The following is a 23,839-nucleotide window of genomic DNA, read 5'->3' as shown; positions in this document are numbered from 1 at the left end:
CTCTCCACTGTCACTACAAGCATGCTTAGTGTGAGGGATTCCATTCGAGTCAATGAATCGATGCAATCAACTGTTTTTTCTTAGATAGAAAACTTTGAATCAATTCTACTGTAAGATCTAGTTCAATTGTAAAGGGCCATGAGATGATGTGTTGTCAATTGGCGCTATATGAATTAACTGAATTGATTTGAAACGTCACGTCAGCTTGCGATTCTTGATATATCTCAGTATATTAACAAAGAAAACATTTTGAGATTTTTATAATAATATAGCTCTAAAAAAAACCTTATGAGATCTTGCAATTATTGTCCTGTGTTGACAGTGCAGCACATCGGTATAAAGTCTCATTCCACCTGAAATTAGGGAATCAGGATTTGGCTCCCTCCCAATTGGCAAAAAAAGCTGGATCTGACCCCCTACTGGAAAACTGCATGGCCTCTTTGCCTCCACTGCTGCGTGTCTTTTGACGCCATCACACTTGCTTAGTGTTGATGATGTCACTAGTGTAACTGAAATCAGGAAAGTAAACAATGTTGAGCAACATCTAAGGAGGCATAGTATGTGTGCTTTATTCTTTCGCTCTTTTATCTGTCCATATGCCTCTTTCTAGCGCTGCACCATGTTTATCAAATGTAATCAAAGTGTTTGCAGCTTGTTAGATCAAAGGCAACTGACGCAGTGTGTTGACAAGCGTACGTTGCGCTGGATGGTATCACGTAAATTATTGGGTCGATCCTGGTCCAAGTTTCCCACCTTATGGAGATTGGAAACGAGCAGTATGAGGGTAATTTTAACCCACATCGTTTGTCAAGTCGTTTGACCCGGGTCGATACAGGTCAGTGAGCTACCACTAAAAGCTGATTGATCCTGGATTTATGCTGGTGAAGATTCTCAGTCATCCAGTTCCTAGTCATTCCAAAAAAATATATAATTTTTAAGTTAATAAACAATCCACTGGACTTTGTTTGCAAGTTTGAAGATATTCCGATTCCCATCCAGGAAGATTTTTCAATTCAAACTGTCAGAAATAGCGTTGAGTTCGAGGCATTATAAAGTGGACCATAAACAAAGCCTTATTTTGGTTGAGAAAACATGCAAATTGAACAGGAAGAAAAGGTCTGCGCCGTGGGAATGGGCAGTCGTTGGGTTCTTTGTTACCCTGTAATACGCAATATCTATGTCTCTTACGTAGGTATCGGAGTTCCTGGATTTAAAAGGTTTTCAGTCTGTGGAAAAGTGGCAGAATATCCCTGTCAACAAGCGACTTTCAATTTTTTTTACAATGAGGTTCCTTTCAAATTTTTAAACAATCACCAATATTGTCTTATTGAAATCATGCAAATTTGACAGAAATTCTTTTTACACATTCAAGTGCAGTACAGTCCTTATGCTGATTAGAGTAAAACAAGATTATCTTATAACCAAAATATATGAACAGTTGGAGGTACTCCTCAGAAATGTCACTGCATGCAAAGTGCTAAGAGGGATGTTTTCTTCTGGGTTCCCTGCTTTAGCTGATAATGATACTGTTAACACCAAAAAACGCACCAGTTTGAATAAAGAGAGGCAAAATATTTTTATAGGCTTTGCCACCAACACACCAACAGCAGCCAGGTTTTCCTCAAATGTGAACTTTTCCCTCCTGTGGATATTAAATCTTTATTTTAAACTTTTGTTTCAAACTAGGATGCACTTCTTATCACAGGCTAATGAGTGTGATTATTCAGTTTTCAGTACAAGTTCATTTTATTGGCTCTCTCCAGTGTTGTAAACAGAATCTATGTAAGAAAAAACAAAAAATAAAGACATCCTAAATCATCAAACTGATATTTCCATGAGGACTACAGCTTTGCTGCGACACTCTCATAAAAAAACTTCAGTCTGCTGGTGTTGCCCTCCCAAACAAGGCAGGTAATTGGCATGAAGGAGTTTTTATCATAGTTCCTTTATGTTACCCAGGGGACAAAGGTAGCTTTCAAATTTTATACTGTATGATTTAGTGACATTTGATGTTTCACCTTTTCTTGGGGCTTTGATTCCATTTGCTAGCCTATTAAGAAGAATATGACGCATACATGATGACAAAGCCTCAGGGATAAATAAACGCAGGCAAAGCAAATTCTGATCCACAAATATCTACTTTTCCATGAACCTAAATATATTGTTGGTATGAGAATATAGTAAAATTAGGGGATGCATCTGATTTGAGTAACACAGCTTCCTTTATCTCCCACTACAGTGCACAATTAGCCATTTTATCCAAGGTAACTAAATAACTTTATCTGATCTATCATAAGGTACTAAGAGAGAAGTGACCAAGATGCATTTAGCTTGTTTTTGTTATGGTTCCTATTTGTTGTTACTCTGAGGTTTCTGTTATCAGTTGTTTTGTTTTTATTTTCCATTATCTTCAAGCATTCTTTAGTTACTCTCTGTTGCCCCCTTGTGATTGTTTTCTTTTCCCTTGGATTCCCTCTTGCCAGTTCCACCCACACCTGCTCCCCATTCAGATCGTTAGTCCATCCTTTGTTTGGTTGTCCTTAAATACTCCATCTCTGCAGTCACTCAGTGCTGGTTCCTTCTTGTTGCTGTGTTTTCTACTCTGCTTGTCTCTCCCCGGCTCCTCAGACTCGTCTTTACCCTGATGTCTCCATGATTTTGGTTTGTTTTATATTTTGAGTTGGATGTCTGGATTTCTGCCTCTGCTGCTTTTTGGTCAACAATTAAACCTCTCAGAACTCATCCCTGCTTCACTTGTCTCTGCATCTGGGTCCTCAAGCAACCTCACACCCATTGTTGACAGTTTTACTTTTTTATTATTTATGATTATAATATAACTACATTAAAGCCCAAATGCATTCATACCTGTTGCAATTTTAGATTTAAAATTATTTCAATTACTGATATAAGGTAAACTAATTGTCACATAGACTTTTTAAAGACAAATTTAATAAATAATTTCAGTTTTTTTAGTTGGTGAAAATGCTTGCATACTGGCTGAGTATTTTAAAATTGTTGTAAAAGTTGCTATTTTGTGCTTATCAAATGTAGCTTGCCCCATCCTCCTTTACACTAGGGGTGGAACGGTTCACAAAATCCACGGTTCGGTTCGGTTCACGGTTTCGTGGTCATGGTTTTCGATTCGGTTCGGTATATGTTGATTGTTACCCCGAAATCCCATAAAAATTAATGAAATTAATGAAAAAATCCCCCAAAATTAATGGATTGTAATTATTTTTAATGATCCACGGAAACCCCGGATCATTTCCGCATGTTTTGCTGTGGGATTTCGGGGTTAGCCTGACATGTTGGTCATGTTGCTATTAGCATAAACAAAACGTGTTGCACAATGTTCCACTTTTATCCACAACTTTCTTTCCGCCGTCATCGTAGGTCACTCTAAATGCAAAGTGGTCCCATACAGCAGACCTATAAAGTGCTGCTGGCGCTTCTTCCAACTCCTGTTCTTTGCCACTCGCCATACCAACACAATTCTCCACAACAACTGATTTTTTTCTGCTAAACCCGGCTACGCTGCTTCGCTTCTTCTTCTTCTTGTTTACAACTGGTGGTTGGCTTTGGTCGCAGTACCGCCACCTTCTGCTCTGGAGTGTACATGCTTCGCCTATGACGAAAAGGAGCAGCGCATGAACCAAACGCAACAAACTAGAACCGAACCGAGACAGTCGAACCGAACGGTTCGGACAGTTTTCATAAACCGTTTCATCCCTACTTTACACATAAGTTAGATAGCTTTTATTTCTGGAGTTCATCATGACAGGAGATGATATCTTATTTCTAACATTTACCAATACAATTACAAATGTTGTAAAATTTTTGCATTTACTCCAGGGTTTGTTAAACAGTTTCCGATCATAAATGAGACATGCATCTCTCAAAAGACAGTAAAAACTATATAAGGAACTATGTAGTTATTGTTTGAGTGAAGAGACCATATCAGCTATTCACCATTAGGCAATACTAGGCAGTTGCTTAGGGCCCCAAGTTTCTTGGGCCCCATAAATCTCTGTTTACATGTATGGTTGATACAACTATTACTTATTTGTGCACATTTTGATAAAAAAAACCTTTCGCTAAAATTACAATATCATGTCTCAGCACCAACACGAGCACCCCCCACCACCCCAACGCACACAAACACACCTTTCTAGAGCAAGTTGATTAGTAACCCCGCCTCCTGCTCTGCTCTATGTTCTCTTGATTCATGCAGCTATTATTTCATCCAAATGAAACATGGAGAACAGATAAGCAGATCATGGCTTGTCTACAGTGAAAAGAAGGAATGTGTTATTTACTTTTGCCATCACCTTTTTTGGAAACACAGGAAGGAGCAATCAGCTAAGTGAGGTTAGTGCTTGGGAAAAAAAATATTTTATTCCTTGTGAGACAGCATGAAAAGTCAGCTGAGTACAAAACATAGAGAGGAAAACAAGAAGAAAAGGGACAAGAAGAGAGGGACAAAATGTAGAAAAAATTATGTATGTCAATAGGGCTCGGGATCCACGTTGCATTGTGGGACGTCGCGGTCATATTGACGGCTACGCAAACGTTAACATAGCTCTGATACAACGTTCTTGTTGAAAGAAGAGACGTAGAAGTAGAGAGAAAAAAGATGTCAAAATCCCGAAAAAGATCTGGAATTTACCAGGACACATTAAATAGAGAAGCCACAGACCGGTATGTTGACAAAATCAGCATTATTAATAATTTGGATCCATATGAAGTTCCAAACAATGAGTGGAGCACCGATGAGTGAGCGCCTACACTTCAAAACAGTTCCGAAGCTACAAGTCCTTGGAGTCTCATATGCAGTTCATGAATGGATGGGTTCAGGAGCTGCAGATCATAAAGCCAGCAAACAGTGGGAACACAGTAATCCGTACGAAGGTAAGCTGTGATCAGACGGGCTCTGGAACCTGCTAGTTTAGCAACTGCTAACCGCTAATGCTAACAACCACTCAAGCATGTAATGTACTTTTAACTAGCTGCCATGTGTTTCAAAGGTGTAGTTAGTAACGTTAACTGCCAACCCTCCGGGCCTTTTCCCGCTGCCGTTTTTTTTGTCTTCCCGTAAAAAATCCCAACTTTGAAGGAAAGAAACAAAGTAGGCTATGAAATAAAACCGTGCATCTTTAACTTACCAGAATGAAAATGCAGGGAACACGCTCTCAATGACATTGGAATACTGTGGAAAGTTATGTTCAGTCGTCTTACAGCCACGATCCAAGCTAGCCGACGACTCTTTATCTCTGACGCTTGGTCTCCATGGTTACGCCTCCAGGCAAGAAAGCGGTGGAAAGTTAACCCATTTTCTATGTTTTTCCCATGGCGATCATGTGTTGAGCTGTTACAGCCCACAATACAGCAACGGTTTACCATGGTTGAAATCAAGTTAAGGTGAAATTAATCAGGCTGAGAAGGAGTACAGTATGCGGTAGTCATAGGCAGTAGTCTGAGCCGCGGTAAAAGAGGCCGTCAATATGGCGGAAACGCAAAGTGCTTACGTCATGACGACCAAGCCCTATTAAATTTTCTCTATCTGTGTAATGGGTCTGTTTTATGTGTTTTATGTGTTGTCTTCTAAATTCAGAGGGCCCCATCCTTGTCTTTGCCTAGGGCTCCAAATTTCCTAAATCCGCCCCTTTATTCACTGAGCGCAGAGCCCCCCTAAAGTTCACAAAGATTTGTTCCTGGGCAAAAGTCTGATTCAAAAGCCTTAATCAGAGCAGCTACTCAATTAGTCTCACCAAGAAGTGCCGATGGATGGTTGGACTTTAACACCTACGCTTAAGGGGATAGAAGGGTAGAGGCTCTGAGACTTGCCTCTTCTACCACTACCCCCTCGCACCCAGCAGCACCTCTCTTTCCCATTATTTTGACACATTTAGCCATCATATATTCCATCTCAGCATTTCTTCTTTCTCAGATGAGTTAAGTGGCAGCCCAACTGGCAGAACGGCATGATTGTGACATGAGACTCATTTGCTCCTGACAAATAGGAAGATGAGAGGGGGTGGGGCGTGGGCTACATCAACATAAGAGAGGCTACTAAAAGCAGCCATAATAGTACAAAGAAAAATAAAAAAAAATACACTTGGTCTAGAAATGAAGTTGGTGTTTTAAAGCAAATATAAAACCCTCAAGTTCAATTAAGCAAATTTTGATTAAGATTGAGTGCCATTTTCTCTTTCAATTCTTTAATATTTTCGTTTATTTTTTTTGCTCTCACCGAATTATTTAAATGGTGTCAGCAGTCATCATTCAACAGGGCTTCTCCATTATTGGCTCATTACAGCACAGAGAATGGTGCTGGGTAATTGTTTGACCCTTCCTGCTCAGCCAACGTCCTTGGCTGCTGAGAGCTCTCCGTGTGAGAATCCTGCAGGGAAATGGTTCCCATTCCTCCACTGTACCCTGTCTGCAAACACACTGCCAAAATAACGCAGACGACAATGGAAGCCTGATTAAGGCTCGCTGAGTTTACCGCACCGAGCAGAAATAGAACCGCATCCTTTAAAGGTGGCATTGTGGCTGGCCAAAGCCATGCTATGATTGTGGCTTGCAGAATAATCACCTCTCTCTATCGCCTAGAGGGAGGAGGAGAGTGAGTGCGACTGTGGACACGGCAGCAGACAGTATCTCAATATCATGACCTTCAACGGCTCCTAGGTGCCCCCTGTTGCTCAGTTCATTTATCCTCCGTGTGTGGGACAATCCAGACCTAATTTCAGATGGCATATTGAGAGTAAAGGAGAGATGCATATTAAGGTTATTCATAGCAACACTTGAAAATGCAGGTGGAGGTGAAAAATCTACAGGGTTAGTCTAAATATACATGCAAAAGTATCTAAAAAAATAAAACACCTGTGAAAAAAACAGGTTAAACTGTGGTCAGAGTGATTCTCTTAGGGTTACTTGACTGTAAGCATTGTTTACATCTTTCAAGCTGTTCTGCTGAGATGAAACAAAAAAGGTGGGCGATGCAGAAAAAAATATAAAAAGACTCACAAAATGTATGTTCCTGTAATGCCTAGAGATACCCTCTGTATTAGTTGACTTAAGTCCGGTTTCATTTAAAGAAATGCTGTGCTTAGGATGATAGCTGACTGATGTGACCTAACCAATCCATGCATGGTAAAGCTGTAATCCTTTGGATTGGTGAAGTAATAGAAGACTATGAACCTGACAGATAGTGAATGTGGAAGAATGCTGGATTATCCCAATATATGAAACAGAAAACAAAGGATTACATTTTGGAGAAAAACATTGGGGAAAAGATACATTCCTGCTTACTATTTTAAAGTCTCTCTCTCTCAGCATCAGATATTAGGTTATAAGGTCCAGCAATTATCACACTAACTTTTCAACATATTTCTGCATCTTTAAATTATACCTACATGTTATACAGAGTCTAAAAACTTAATTAGCATATGACCATTAGCAAACTAATACCCATCTGTAATAACAGAAACATTATGCTTTTCTTTAGCATATATCTGATCAGAACTGATTGTAGTTTGGATGAAAATGGAGCTACAGCCTTTATATGAAGTAAACTTAGGCCCCCGTCCACACGAAGTCAAAACGAACACGAAACGCTAATATTTTCCAGAACGTTTGTCGTAAAGACGGAGACGTAAAATAAATGTGATCGTCCACATGAATGCATGAAAACGCTGCAAAATGTATGCCAGGCCTGTAAGTGGCGCTGTGGTGCCAAAGCAAAAATAGGCGACGAAATGTTGGGCATGCGCACTAATGTTTATACGTGGTTGCCCTGCGGGTCCATTTTCGTGGTTCAGTCAAATTCAGGTGCTGAACTATGTCGTCGATATTGCTCTGTTCTTCCTGGAGATATTCCAGAAGAAGAAGATTCTGTTGTAAGCCCGACAGCAGGGTGAGTAGCATGAGCAGCAACCATTCAACACAGTACGGTGCCATTGTTGTTGTGAAACTGTGTCGCGCATGCGTGTTTAGAGGCGACGCTATGACGCATACGTGTAAGAAAAAAAATGCGGTTAGAGCTTAAAGATGGAAACGCGAAAATGGCGTTTCAAAATCTTCCCACTCTGAAGGCTGAATAAAAAAAAGATTGTTTGCAGACCCCCGAAACGCCGGTTTCGTATGGATGAGAGGCTGGTTTGGTGAAAAATGTGTGCGTTTAGGCCAGGGTTCGACTTCGTGTGGACGGGGCCTTAGTAAAAAAAAAAAAAAATAAAATTTTGAGGCTTCAAGGCTTGGGATTCACAGCTATAAAATAAGGGTTTAGTTTAGAGCAGGGTTCCCAAAGTAGGGGTCCCGACCCCCAGGCGGTCATGAAACACCTAATAGGGGGTCACAAGATGGTTTTCACATTCATTGTGATGTCTCCCCTAAGGTATATAAAGGCCCCAAATATATGATGAAATACATAAATCTGAATATCCAATAAAATAAATAAATGTGTCATGAAATTATGGCAACTTTTATTAATTTATCTATTTTTCTCAGATTTTAGGCTTTTATTCACACTCAGTGAAATTACTGTTATGCAACAAAAGACTAAGAATAAGGCAAGCCAGGCTAGATGGAGCACTACATTGTCTAACGTTTACATTTATTGCACTGGTTATGGATAGCACACAAGGGTTAGATATTTAGCTAATATGTGAAGAATAAATTGAACATCTGAACATTCAATTATAAATGTTAAAATGCACATTTAAATAATAAATATCCATTCAAATAATGTCCTTAATTAGAGGTGAGTATTGGCATGAGTGTTGCGATTCGATACATGTCGCGATACTTGGGTCACGATACGATATTATCACGATATTGCAGTATCACTATATAATGCCATATTTTCCCCAGCTATCAAAATCAAATGATAAGATAAAACAGCAAGTGCTATATATTTTCATCAGAAAATATTGATCAGGTATTATTATCCATGTTGTTTGGGGTTTTCTTCCACTGTGACTGCCTCAAATACAGATTTGGTGCTGCACGCACAGTTAAAGGGCTCCACAGCGCTTTCTGCCAGAGTGGTGGTGCAGAGGTAGCCCATTTTCCCATTAATGTTTTATGTAACCTTTTTTTTTTTTTTTGAAAATCGATACTAAGAAGTGAAAGATCGATATTATATTGGGCAGCCGAATATCACGATATATCGCCAAAACGATTATTTCCCACACCCCTATCCTTAATATAGTTTATAGTTTAAAATCATGAATAAAAATGTAAATGGTATAAAATAACTTCAGTTAAAAAAATTATATACAGTAATTATTACTTTACTTTATATCTATGAATATATATAGTAAAGTAATCTGCTGTATTGCTACTACAGGAGTCACAGGTTTTAAATATTTAGGAAGCCCTTTTTAAGAGCATTTTCCTAATTTTCCCCCCCTAAATTCAATTAAAATTCATGAAACCTTGAAAAATAAAAAGATTTCACTTATGCTATCTATCCAAACTGTACAAAGCTGGCAGAGATTTACCCCCAAAAGAATTTCAGATGAAAATGCTGGAAACACTTGAGCTACAAAATATTTGACTTAGAGGGGCTGAATAAAGATTCAGGCCAAAAATTCTAATTATATTATTCTTGGAAAACCATTTCACATTTGTGCCATATTTTGTGAGAAGAATATGAAAAAAAAAAAAAATCTAAATGAAAATGGTAATAAAATGACAAAATGTGAAAATATTAAAGGCATGTAAATAGCATTTTAATCCATTTTATTATATTCAGAAGTACCCCTCAAAGATAAAGAGTCCTAAACCCAAAGCTGAATAAGGCTTCTAACATTTGTTGCAGCAAGTGGCAAAAGGCCACTAATAGTTAGGAAGCCTGAGAGAGCTGAATACATCATCACCACCAGTGAGGATACAGCAGCTTGTCTTTCCTGGGACGTGTCCTTTCTAATGAGGAAAAAAAAAACAAAAAAAAAACGTGATAATTTCAAACGTGAGAAAGAGCAGCTGCCTATGTGCAGAAATAATTCGGGTTAAGCAGCTCCCTGGCAGGTGCTAAACACGTCCCCACGCCAGAAACATTAACTGGCTCTGAAAGACTCCTGGGTCAAGAGTTTTCTCGGGTCTAGGCTGCGTGCCACCTGAGGGAGATGACACTTGAGAGGAAGCCAAGAAAGCTGTAAGACAAGAGGCCTTTCTGTCTGATTCATGCAATAACTAGATCTAGGTTCTTTTATTTAAGACACCGCAAATACGCTGCAGTGCCAAAAAACGATTGCATAAACCTTTTTAAATATGAGCCATATGATAATGCAAATATTTCACATGGAGCTCTCACTAGAGGCCACAATGCACATCTTTATTAATTCAGCAGCAGTGTGCTTTTTTTAGGGTTACTCAGATATGATAAACGGGGTTGGGATTACATTTCTTTCAGCCGTTTGAGGGAAGAAAGAGAATCCCTCATATAAGATTCAAATTTGTGAGCTCTGATAAATTAATTCATGACTCAATCTTTGTGGAATACAACGGAGTACGTGGCACAGATCCAGGATTTCTAAGTCTCACCACTCTTTCTCAATTAGAAACACCAAAGGCGAGTTGTTAAAAGCCAGCTTCAGCTTTGAACCCAACTGGTATCGTCACATGATAATTTTTTCCTCTGCGTTTAAAGGCATGAAAAAAGACACTCTCAGATTGAGTAATTCAATATTAGATGTCCAGCAAGGATAACTAGTATTGATCTAGTCTGAATCCAGACACTAGATTTTGTATTTGTCTTTAACCAGGGAGGTTGGAGAGAAGAGAGGAGTGGGGCTTCATAAACCTGTTAGGACACAGTGTATCACCCTCTTTTTGCTTCACACTAGTCCTCCCAATCTGTCACAAATCATTTCATCAAACCAATTCAGTGGTGCTGAAGCTTTTTGCATGATAGACTATTTTTCTTATGAGCTCCACTCTGACTTCCTCACTTAAAAGGGTACGGGTTAGGAAGAGCTTTGGAGCACATTTGGACATTATTTTCAATTTTCTACTCTCAATTTTTTTTCCTTTTATACATTTTTAAACTATATATATATATATATATATATATATATATATATATTTTTTTTTTTTTTAAGAAACTGCTGAAATAAAGTCTAAGATAACAGTAAAGCAATTTTCAAAATCCTTTTATGATTATATCATTTTAAAAACTTTAATTTCTGGATAGCATTTTTTCAAATTTCCTTTTGCTTGAAACAATGATGGAGCAAAATCCACTCCATATAGAGCTGGAGATACAGAGCCTTGAAGAAGCATTTATATTGGCCCTTCAAATTTGGTCAAGTATGTCTTTTGAAATTTTATCTGATGTACCGACACAAAATGCTTTTAAGAAATTTGAGTCTAAGGATGCTTCCCAGGGAATTCCTGGGGAAGCTACCATGGTGCGGTGATGCATTATGGTAGCCTCGTGAGACCATCCTGATCTCGTGAGCTTTCAAGGTTTAACTCGCAGATCAGTCTGGCTACTTTCCGTTAAAGAAAAATTGGATCCGTTCACCAAACGAACGTCCAATCAGCGTTGGCTTTGAGGCGGTTGAGGTGTGACGCAACGAGAAGCGCGACAGTTCAGTCTAAAGAACATGGCGGCTCCAGCCGATGAAACTAGCGTTAGCGTGGCTATCGAGCAAGTTTTATCGGAATTACAGAGTATTTCTTCACTGAAAGAAGAGCAAAACACTGCTCTGGAGGCTTTTCTCAGAGGAAAATATGTTTTGCTCTTCTCCCGACTGGTTTCGGCAAGAGTAGCCTGGCTTGTGGTTGTGTTTTCGTCGTCGCTCTGTTAGTACGTCATATGCTTCGTTGATCTGATTGGTTTATTTGGGCCGTCTATCACCAACATAGGCCAATCAGCTAACCAGTATTTTCGCCCCTTCCCAAAATTACTTTAACGGAAGGTTTCCAGATGGATATGTGGAGCAAATCCATCTGGCGGACTCAAGTTAGCATTATGGAGGTTATACCAACTTTTAGGCAACCAGCTCCTCCATATGACAAGGTGAAAATGCCAAGATAAGAAACACAAGAAAAGAAACAAAAATTAAAATTTATTAGCTTATGAAACGGTTTAAAAATCAAATAAAGACTACGACACAACTGTAAATCTACAATGAAGGAACATACGAGGAGCTCAATGGTATGGAATATTGAGGAGATACAGAGATCCTTAGATCAGATATGGAAATCTGTAAATCAATAAGTTATAGATTCTAGGGCTGGATAGCAATTCAAAATTCAAAAATATCCCTTTAATTCTGATTCTCAAGATTTAGAAATTATTATTTTCAATCTGATCTGATAGCAGATTGGATAGCTGCTATTAAAACATGCATTACATGACTCTATAGTCATCCTAAGGCTAGGATTATATTAATGTTCAAGTTGATTGCAGCTGCATGGACAGGGGAAAATGCTTCAAATCAATCTTTAATAATAGTATGAGAACCGATTCAGAATTGTAATTATTTTAACAGAGCACTAAAACAGCTGATTTGTCCTTCAATTAAAGTTTTGGAATTATTTTCCGATAAGAACCTTGCTCTGGGACGGGGATTACTTTCTATTATGTTATCTTCACAGCGAAAAGGACATCATTTTCCCTTGGTTCATCTGCTGTTGGTTACGTAACATCTCACCTGTCTCTCACAAATAATCCTCAATGACAATGTGGCAAAGTTCAGAAATTCCGCTATCAAGTAGGAGAAGCTTCTATCTGCTTGATGGTTATTCTCATCTGTTAGGCACAACCCTGACATCAGGTTTACCAAGGATGCCTTATGTAATGTGGAAAGCTGAACAACAGGGTCTGTGTCCTTTGATCACACCAGAGCCTCTGGAGATGCACCAGGTTTCGTGATTACCACTACTTGCTTCAGTTGTAGCGTCTGGATGACGGACAGTTCAAGCTGAACTTCTTTCCAGGACCCAGTATCAACAAATCAACCACTAGCAAGTCTGACTAAAAGGAGGTGCATTTAACCTCCTGTTATTAATAGTCTCTAGGTAATAATACATTCTTATTTTTATTTTTTTTTTCATTTAGTGGGGGAATAATAATTAACACAGTCAGATAAACAAAAATGAAATTAACATTTTGCCCAATAAAGCAAAAAAAATCGCCATCAGAGCCAGCGGTACTTCACACACATCTATGCCGATAGAGGGCTGCTGCAGACGGGCTAAAATTAGCCCTGGCTGCGGTTAGATTCAGAGGTCCACTTCTTGCCACGGTCCTCTCAACATCGGAAATTTTTTTTATATTTATGCACTAAATCAGTAAAAGACACTTAAAAGTATAATATTCTCACCTCAGATGATCTTAACACATATTTTTATAGAACAATGGCAACAGAAAAGAACTTTTAACTTTTAACTCCCATGGAAGCTGCTGCTGCCACAATGCATGCTGGGACAGGTGTCAATCTCAAGAACGGACAAGTCTGCTCTTATGTATACTTGGTAAAAATGGAGGGGCGAGAACAACATCTGCGGACTTTGTCCGTTCTCGGTCTTGTGTTCTTGCGAATTGGAACTGTGCTAGGGCTGAGGCTGATTTATGTTTCATTAACACATGAGAACGCACAAGTACACACATTAAGAGATGGCCTTTGTTTCTACTACACTACACGGCAACCTCATCCAGTACCTGATTGGCTACTTCGACACGGCTTGACAAACAAGCTTAGATGTCTGAACTAGAGATGTCCCGATCCAGGTTTTTGCACTTCCGATCCGATACCGATATTGTTTTTGGACTTCCGATCCGATACCGATACTGGCCGATACCAGCCTATCCGAGCATGTATTTAAGTTTAAGTTAAAGTATTTCGCCTTAGTTGTAAGACTCATGTTGAAAAGGGTTTTAGTACTCTTGATAACATCTAGCCAGCTAAATAAGGTGAGATTGAATAAAATACAATGATTGGTAACAACAAACTTACCTGTTTATTAAGAGATAAACAAAAACTGGACAAAATTATGAATAGCAATCTAATATTGCACAGTGAACAGTAAAACCGTAAACAGTTAAAGGTGCTATATTACTGTAAGTTTTAATAAAAATGCAAAACAGACAAGAGTGGAAAATAGTCTATTAACTTAGAATCAGGACTCTACTCTTGAAAAAAGACACTGCTTAAAAAAAAATCTGTGCAAATAATAGTTACACAAAAATGCCTTATACTCCGCAATGTCCTCCACACCTAGTCTCCATCTACACATCATGCAGGATAAAATAATCCCACACGGCTGACATTTTCCCCGCTATCTTCCAATTCACCTGTTTTAATGGTTAGGCCGGGAGACAGACCCAAAAAGACCTGTGGGTGTGTTGAAGGTGTTCTGGAAAATGCGGACCGGATTCGGGGAACACTGGCGCAAAATAGTGGAATGGATTGTTGCAATCGGCGAAACTGGAAAATACGGACCGGATTTTTTTAAAAAACTGGATCGGCAGTCTGGATCGGCATTTTTACATGCTGTGCCGATACGCATTTTTTTGCCAATATCGGCGTCCAATCCGATACGTGGATCGGATCGGGACAAGCCTAGTCTGAACGTAAAAAAAACAGAACGTTCACTGCACCTACTCATGGTTCTACTTTGCTCTGTCCGTGCATCCACTCAGGAAGTCGCCATTTCGCTCTTATCACCTCATATGCTCGTTTGCCATCACTCCAAACATACACTTTGCATCACCAAGCATGAATTTGTTCCTCACTATGTATTTACACAGGGATAACATCAAAAACATCAAATCATTTGCACCATTCTCTGTGTTTGATGTGAATGCACCTTTAGTAAAACAACTCCAAACAACAGCTGCCTTTCAATAATCATAGTATACTCCGAAGTTAAATCCCAGCTCTAAATGCAAATTCTAAATTCAGACATAAGTTAAAAATGTTAAAATACACTGTCATCATTAATCTAATTAAACCCAAGCTATTTTGGAAACAAAAAATAAAAATGAAGACTATGGATGAGGGTTAGGCAGTTAATTACATTTGGAAAATAATTGCAATAAAAAAAAAATCCAGAGGAATTCTATTTTAAATGGCACAGGCCTCCGATTATGGTGACATTTAACAGAAGACACTAAATGTCTCACTCCAGCCCGTTAGGTGGCAGTAATGTGCCTAAAGTAGGTTTTTTACCACACAGAAAGGTAGAGGGAGTTACAGCTAGCGCATAGATACATGCAAAAGTAAGCATCTTCATCTCAACAGTAAAGTCCTATGACTTCTGGACTCTGGATGAGCAAACTCTTCAAGGTCATGAAGAAAATATAACCATGGCGTAAGAATATATTCCTGCTTGTGTTTAGTGCAAACTAAAATCAAGGTAAAATAACAATATTGTCTGAAAAGGAGCGCATATAAGATTTTTGGCAAAATCGTTCATCCCTACTATGGATCTGTAAAGCTAATAATCAAGATACCCGTAAAGACTTGTATGTTTTATTATCAGGAAAGTTTGGTTCTGCAGATTATCATTTAGTTTCAAGCTAGGTTTTTATTTCTATTTTCAAGGTTTAAAGTTTCACACTTTATAGAGTTTTGGCATTAGAAACCTTTGAAATCTATGGCAATAAACCAAGGTTGGGTAGCACAGTAAAAATATTTAAAATTGTCGTTAAATAGCTTTATTCGAAAGGTAGTGTCAGGTCTCATCAGTTATGAGCACAGGATTATCATTTGCCAAAATGTCTTTGAACTCCTCACCTCCCATGTAGGACAAACCCATCAGAACTCTGACACACACACGATGATTTAGATGGATGGATAGTGATAAATCACAGAATTGAAATGGGCTTTTTCTCTGGCTGCATTTAAATGCCAAGCTCGGTGTTGTTTTTATACAAAACGATGACATTTCAGCTAAAAAGCATAAAGTGCAAATTCATATTTAGGAAAGTTGTTGAAAAGCTCGTGTCAGAAAGATGAGTCAAAACAAAGAGCAGCCTAGGACCTCAAATCCACTCTTTGCTCTCGCTGCATAACAATTTATTCAAATTGATGTGAAATTTGCAATTATTATAATTCATCTCAACCCACAAAGGCAATGTTAAACACCTTTTGTGAAGTACACTGAAAGCTCCCCTGAAAGCAAAACTGGAACGAAACTACACAGCATGCAGGCCCATTTTATGCTGAAGGTGTCTGCATTATATAGCGTTTGAAGCTGAACAGGTATTTCTTAAGTATAAAAGCACCAAAAATGTAGTAAGGGTGGGGATGTACGGAAGAGGATTGGGGCCACTCGAAAAAAAAAAAAAAAGTTAACTGATTTTTAAATTCTATTTCAGTTTAACATGGGGAAAAAGTCCGAATTCTGACTTTTTTCGCAGGATTCTGACTTTAATTTCAGAATTCTGACTTTAATATCAGAATTTTTACTGACTTCTGGCGATAAAAAAAAAGTCAGAATTCTGAGATTAAAGCCAGAATTCTGAGAAAAAGGTCAGAATTATGACTTTTTCTCAGAATTCTGGCTTTAATCTCAGAATTCTGACTTTAATCTCAGAATTCTGACTTTTTTCTCAGAATTCTGACTTTATTCTTAGAATTCTGACTTTAATCTCAGAATTCTGACTTTTTTCTCCGAATTCTGACTTTTTTCTCAGAATTCTGACTTTATTCTTAGAATTCTGACTTTAATCTCAGAATTCTGACTTTTTTCTCCGAATTCTGACATTTTTCTCACAATTCTGACTTTAATCTCGAATCTTTACTGACTTCTGACGATAAAAAAAGTCAGAATTGTTACATTAAAGTCAGAATTCTGACTTTAATCTCAGAATTCTGACTTTTTTCCTCAGAATTCTGACTTTTTTCTCAGAATTCTGACTTTAATCTCGAATCTTTACTGACTTCTGACGATAAAAAAAGTCAGAATTCTTACATTCAAGTCAAAATTCTGAGATAAAAGCCAGGATTCTGAGAAAAAATTCAGAATTCTGACTTTTCTCAGAATTCTGACTTTTTTTCAGAATTCTGACTTTAATTTTAGAATTTTTACTGAATTCTGACGATAAAAAAAGTCAGAATTCGGACTTTTTTCCCATACTAATCTGAAATAAAATTTTAAAATCAGTAAACTTTTTTTTTCAGTGGCCCTAATCCTCTTCCGTAGGGATGAGTATGGTGTTCTTATAGGAAATTTAAGAAAGTAAAAGACACCTCCTAATACAGCTACAGTAGGACTATCTAAGAGGGAAAACCAAAGCCTTCAGGATTACTTGAAAATCAACTAAAATTGTGGCACTGTTTCTACTAATTTATAAAATAATGTTACATTTGAATGATTCGACAGAAATGTAGCATCAATCCTTTGGCACTGCTTCCTTCAAGTCCTTTCTGTGATGACTTTTAGATTAGTTAGACATTTAGAGCCTGAGAACCTCCTTCTGCTGGGATCAGAATAATTACACTCAGCAAAAATCAATCAGGAATGCTTTAAGAAGGTCAGTAACATATCAAAGATTCTCCAACCCTGGAGTAATTTCAAACAGCGGGACTTTTGTGAGTAGACACGGATACACAGATCATATGTTTCGCTGAAATCGGTGCAACACAGAGCGAGTCTGCTTTCCCTGTGGCGTGTGCTGTCTCTCGTGTGCTGTCCTTTTATCCAAGTCTGCCTCTGCGCAGAGCTCAACAGCCTACATTCAGTACAGCTGCTAATAATCTAACCTGTATTCTATGCTTCTTTTTCCCCCCATTTTATATATTTTGTCATAGCGCACTGCTCTGGGAATCATGCGTGGAGAAGACACCATTACGCATCACAGTGGGCGTTTTGGCGACGCGGTGGCGCAGCCGTCGCTTGTCTCGGCACAGCAAAGTCCTACATACTGAGTCTTTCAAACTCATCGAGCTGATTCAGTTTGAAAGACTCTTAAAAGATGAACTTGAAGGATGCATTGCATTAACAACTGGGTCACTGGCATTATTTTTTTTTCTCTTAAGGAAGAAAATGCAGCTGTTTAAGAGACTCTACCCTCCGGTGGCCTAATTTGGCATACCTAACAATTCTCTACTGTATGTTAAGCCTTTCTTCACCATGAACGATAAGGAGAAACAAATAATTCATCCATTATAAGAGGAAAATGTTAGTCATTTACGCGCAAAGATTCATTTAAAAAGCTCTATTGTTCCAGATGAAAGTAGTACATTATACGTGATTAAAAAGAAAGCTAAATGATTCACCACAAACATCGCAATTCATCACTGCAGTGGTTAAACCCACACAGCTCTGAATAATCCAACCATTCCTCGGACTGTGTCGGGACCTGGGGAAGAAATCCCGCACAAGTCGTCTGGACATTGCGTAAACACATCCACAGCTCGTTTCTGTCACCGGTCGCAGTGGGTTTCCACACTCTACCACGCGTGATGTCCACTCATTTCCACCAGTTTCCTCCAAACACAAAACTCAGCGCCTCTACTTAGAAGCAACCGAAAACAAACAGCACAGCTCAGACCTCCTGTCAAATATTCACTCATTGCGCGTCATCTGGCTTCATCTTCTTCACACTAGAATAAAGAGCGCATTAATAAAAGAACAAATTAAGCATCAGCAACTGTCATCATATGTTAAGATTTCCTCTGAACGCAGACAAAGAGCCAGAGAAAATAAAACACAGTATAGTAACAAGAAAAAAGTCCTTACTTGTATTTTAGAATAATCCCGTTATTCTCCAAAGACAAACGGAGATGATTTAATATCCTTGGGAAAAGCCTGGAAGTAGTTTATACGTTTTTTTTTTTTATCCACAGCGTAGAGAGGAGCAGAATTTCTTCCCCCGTTTCTCCTTCAAAACAGATGTGAGCGGTCCTGCCCGAGTCGCTCCACCTGCATCCCTGCTGTCAAGGCGAGCCACTAGACAGGAAGTGTGGCTTCGGAGTCGTTTTTCAAAGTAAAACTCCAATATTTGAAACTCCAGGCTAGGCTTTTATTGTGTAAGGCTGCTCACCCTTCAATTTGTGTTATAGTTATCTTGACTGCCTCCACCTGATTGTGCTGGAGATGGAGGCACAGCGGCATCAGCAGCAGAGAGGAGCGCACCGAGGAGGCCGCCCACTAAGGTGCGCCCCGTTCTGGCTGCAGAGGGTGGCATCACCCGAGCCAGGGAGGGAGATGGGAGGGATGTTTTTAACCCTAGAATTAAAAATTGATAATTTGCCAATTGGAGATAAAAAATGTTACAACCACTTTATCGGTACAGTCTTTAAAATGCAAAGCCTTTCATCAGTTTAATACAATGAAAAAAATTCGAATATTTAATGAATCAGGCAACTTAGGAAAATATTTCAAATATTTAAAATGGCCCATTCCACCAAAAGTAAAAGAAGTACAATATAAAATTCTGAATAGATAGTACCCAACAGGAGAAAATCTTAAAAAAAAGATTTGGATTTGAAGTTGATAACTGTGTTTTTTGCCATGAAGAACTTGAAACTATGGAGCAGGGGTCTGCAACCTTTCATATCCAAAGAACCGTTTTGCCCAGAGTTCGACCAAGTAAAAGTTGTTTAGAGCCGCAAAATATAACATGACTTTTTCTAGAAAACCTTTTTTTTTTTATCTTGTATAGGAAATTAGTTGCTGCCATCTCAAACAATCAACAAAGCATGTATTTTTAATGTTAAAACATATAATTTTCAAGCTAATTCATAAAAAAATGTCTCTTAAAACATATTTCTGGTTCTTTTAATCTCATTCTTTTCCATCTAATAAAAAACGCTAAAGCTGTTGATACCGGTATATATTATAGTAAATTATTTAGCTCTTTATATACATTTTAGCTACTATTAAGAGCCACTGGAGAGCCTCCAAAGAGCCATATGTGGCTCTGGAGCCGCAGGTTGCAGACCCCTGCTATGGAGCGTCTCTTCTATTCGTGTAGAGTCACATGTAATTTTTGGCAGAACGTGCATATTTGGTTGAGTACCAAAATAGAAAATATAACACCATTTAATATAAATCACATACTATCATACAAAAATGATATTGCGAAAGATTTATCGGACATAATCAATATTGTCATGAGTATGGGAAAATATCATATACATGTATGTAAATGGAAAAATCAAGAACCTTCAGTTATATGTTTTAAAAATGAACTCAAATTCTTCTATTCATCTTTATCCTTGTTAGCTGACAAATATGGACATATACAAAAGCTATGTAACGACATGTCACGATTTCTTGTGTTTTAACTCAAGTTAACATGATTTGTCGCACTGCCTAAATAAGTATGTCTCTGTTAATTGTTGATTTTGAATTCTACATATGTCATGTATATATCCTTTTGGAGATTGGTTTACTATGATTTATTATAAATGCCTGTTATTTTATTTTATTTTTTTTTTTGTTAATTTAATTGTACCTTCTTCCTTTGCCTTGCAAAAGTTAAGTTGAATTTCTCGTCGTTTTTTTTTTTCTGTAAAAACGCTAAATGGAGATTCCTACTGAAACATGTAATTAATGTTATAAACAATAAAGTTGGGGGGGAAAAAAATGTTTTTAACCCTGCTCCCAAAGGCATGTTGCCCTGAATGTTTCTTTTTTTTCTGTTTTAAAAAACCTGATTCAGATATTTGCTAATTTTTTCATTTAATAAAATCAGGCGTGTTAAAGCCGGGTTCTAGATCACTAGTTGATTTATTTTATTTTATTTATTTAGTGATTTTTCAATCTTAAGAAAATACAAACAAAAAAATAAAAGTAGTTGAGTAGTTGAGCCCTTAAAATCAGAAAATGAGATGTGATGCACCTGAAATAAGATAATTGTGATTTTCTCTTATTTTACATGTAAAAAATTGTATTTCATCTGCAATATCTCTCATCCACCTACTCACATCAAGGGATAATTTATGTATTCTAAGAAAAAAAAAACAGACTTACTTATATTTTAATTTTTGTAGTGTGCACCAAAGAAATAACGCAACTATTTTTGCCTTTTACTTAATCATATTTAGTTACTTTAACATAATTGTTTCATGTTAGCAGGGTAGGAAATAAAACAATTGTGTTAAAGAAACTAATTATGACTGATTAAATGCCAAAATCAGTTGAAATTTCTTTTCAGTGTATGTTTTCAGGAAAGGGACCTTAACAGGGGCCAGGACCTGTTCTACAGTGGCACTGGCCCTTGTTGGCCTCTGTCTAGAGCCACCATTGTATATAAAGTAGTTTGCCTTGAGGACCAGGGTTAAAAACACGGGGTTAACTCAGCACACATTTAGGTCAAGATCAAAGAAGATGTAAGTTTGCCAATTTTAGGGAAAAAGTAAGTGATATAAAAAGGAAACTGGGGCGTTGGCAGATGTGGGTAGCACCAGGAAAAAAGAAAAAAAAAAGACACTTCATAATATTTCTACTAAAGTAAGATTAAAAAATAATTATCCACACATTTACTCAAGTAAGAGTAAAAAAAAATGGTTTACTCTTATATTATGTTTACGGTCAATTTGACCCATTTCAGTTTTTGTGTTGATCAAAGTACTGGTTATCTTCTTTTTCTTCTTCATGAAATTTAGTGACTTTTCTTTATCTGGGGTCATGAACATGTATGTAAAATCTAGTCACTCTGATGTGTAGTGGAGTGTCTGTGCAGAGTATGTGTACAAATATGATGCTGTGGGTCATTTTGACCCGGACTCTTAGGTAGGTAGTCATTCCGGTAAATAAAAAGGCTTTTTTGATGTACTTTTCTCTTTGTTCTTTGCCTCTGAGACCCAGACCCAGGTGTGGTAAGGGAGGGAACTTTCTTACACTAGTTCTTGGTCAAAATTGTAGAAAAGATTAATGTAGCACTTTATCAGCAAATATTACTGGTAAAAATGTCAATAATCAGCCCGGAAGCTGTGAATGGGACGTAATTTAATGTGACAGCGATCCAAAACACAAGTCACTACACGAGTAATGAGTAACTGAACATGATTTGATATTATGTAATAAGAACATGAACTTTTGATATTTTAGAGGCTACAATAAAATAATAAAAACTAATGAATAATGTAATTGAAAAATATCAAATCTATGCAGAAGATATTTTTATCAATATACAACTTAGAACGATATAAAGTACCTCCAGTGACAATATTTAGGCTACTCCGTTTATATTGGCTTGGTCTCCAAAATTTCACGTCAAATTCATCACATATATACTGCAATAAGCTTTTGTAAAAAAAAAAACAACACTCATTTTAAAATAAACATTTACTTTTTTGCTTTGAGCACTTTTTTTTTTTTCAAAACAAAGCCAGCTCATTTTTCAGTGAAGCTATTCACAGTGGAGAGTAACCAAACATTTTACTCGAGTACAAGTAATTACATCTTCTGAATCAAGTGTAAAACTACTTCTTAAAGTACATTTTTGGGAAAAAAAGTTACTCTGCTGGGTAACCAATACTGTAGCCAAAAGGAGACAAACTTGTTAGCCTTATGCATTTTACCTTTCTGTGAACAGCCGTTGTTGATGGAGGAGAGTAAACCATGCAAAGGCGATCTAAGATGATTCTACTTGCCTCTTTTCCTTTAAAATGGAGGACCACCTATACTCTTTCACAGGGAGGAGAAAGAGAAAATAACCAAGAAAAGAAAAAGAGGTAATAAACAGGAGCAAGCAAGGGTCAACATTGGGGTAGCTTTTAGCAGGTGGAGACAATTTATGAAGTAGCTGCACTTAAAAAATGAATGCATGGGGTAAATTGAACACGCTGTAACTTTAAGATAGTGGAGGAAGGAAACTTGTTTAGATTCTCAGTCAAATTACCCTGCAAAAGGTTCCTACCTTTCTTGATCTATGTGAGAAAGGATGGTCTAAGAGGGCAAATCAAAGATTACAGGATTATATGTGGGAAAGCTGTAAAAGATGTAGGCAATAATTTAACCATAAACCCTGACTCAGTTACACCAGTAGGCCTACAATGGAATAGATGGACTATATTTTAGCAAACTACTGTATTATTGAAACCTTGTGGAAAGATACTAAAAGCATCTGACCTACAGTTAGTAACACAATTTAGAGGTCATTTTACAACTTATAGTTAGACCTCTGAATTTAAAAAAGGTCACACAAAAACTATATTCTCTATATACTCTAATTATGGTATGTAGAAAATATAATTAAGTGCAAGGCAATAAAAAAATTAAGAAAAACATAACAGTAAACAAAACAAAAGGGTCTGTCTTTTTAGACATTGAATGTAAACAATGTATAATGTTTAATCTATAGTTACTTTCTTCAACATGAATCACATCTGCATCTGTTAAGTGCCCTGAAATAGAGTCCTGCAACTGGTCGGGTACCCGCGGGTCCCTGACGGGTCACCCGCTAAAATGCTCTTCTGCGGGTGAAAAATACATAAATAAAAATAAACGGGTCGGGGGTCGGGCGGATATTTTTTTAGTGCGGGCGGGTAGTTGGTGATTTTTTTTTTTTATGCATGTGTGTTGTTATGGACATCAGAAATGTTATATTAATCAGGCACTGGGGTCAACCTTGTAGCTTAAAGCCCTGCCGGCAGTGTGGGCTTCCCTCCAAAAAGGCCACAGTCAGTGCATACACGTCTGCTGCAGTGTTAATGGTGCTGTTCTGCAGCGCAGCGTACTATAGCTTATTACTTGATGTGTTAACGGGTCGGGTTGCGGGTTAAATATCAACGGGTCGGGTCGGGTTCGGATTTGAATTGAAGATATCCGCGGCTGACGGGTCGGGTTTGGTAGTCATTCTAACGGGTTCGGGCGGGTGCGGGTTGGTAAAACTCGACCCGTGCAGGACTCTACCCTGAAATCA

At 37.8% G+C, this 23,839-nt stretch overlaps 1 protein-coding gene across 6 annotated transcripts in view; it reads right to left on the bottom strand.

Annotated features, from left to right (window-relative positions):
* nrxn2b (neurexin 2b) overlaps positions 1-18,916 on the bottom strand; it is a 1,247,190-nt gene extending 1,228,274 nt beyond the window's left edge. For 3 of the 6 annotated variants that reach the window (XM_038268480.1, XM_038268478.1, XM_038268481.1), the window contains exon 1: positions 18,706-18,914. The gene's annotated coding sequence lies outside the window, so the exon portion shown is untranslated. Of the gene's footprint in view, positions 1-18,705 lie in introns of all 6 variants that reach the window. The other 3 variants (XM_038268482.1, XM_038268476.1, XM_038268483.1) reach the window with 2 other exon arrangements.
* Positions 18,917-23,839: the final 4,923 nt, after the last annotated feature.

This window comes from Cyprinodon tularosa, unplaced genomic scaffold (assembly GCF_016077235.1).
Source record: "Cyprinodon tularosa strain WSP-4 unplaced genomic scaffold, ASM1607723v1 ctg70, whole genome shotgun sequence".
NCBI classification, from domain to species: Eukaryota; Metazoa; Chordata; class Actinopteri; order Cyprinodontiformes; family Cyprinodontidae; genus Cyprinodon; species Cyprinodon tularosa.
Note: the sequence above shows the minus strand (reverse complement) of the source record. Positions and strands in the feature narration are given on the sequence as shown.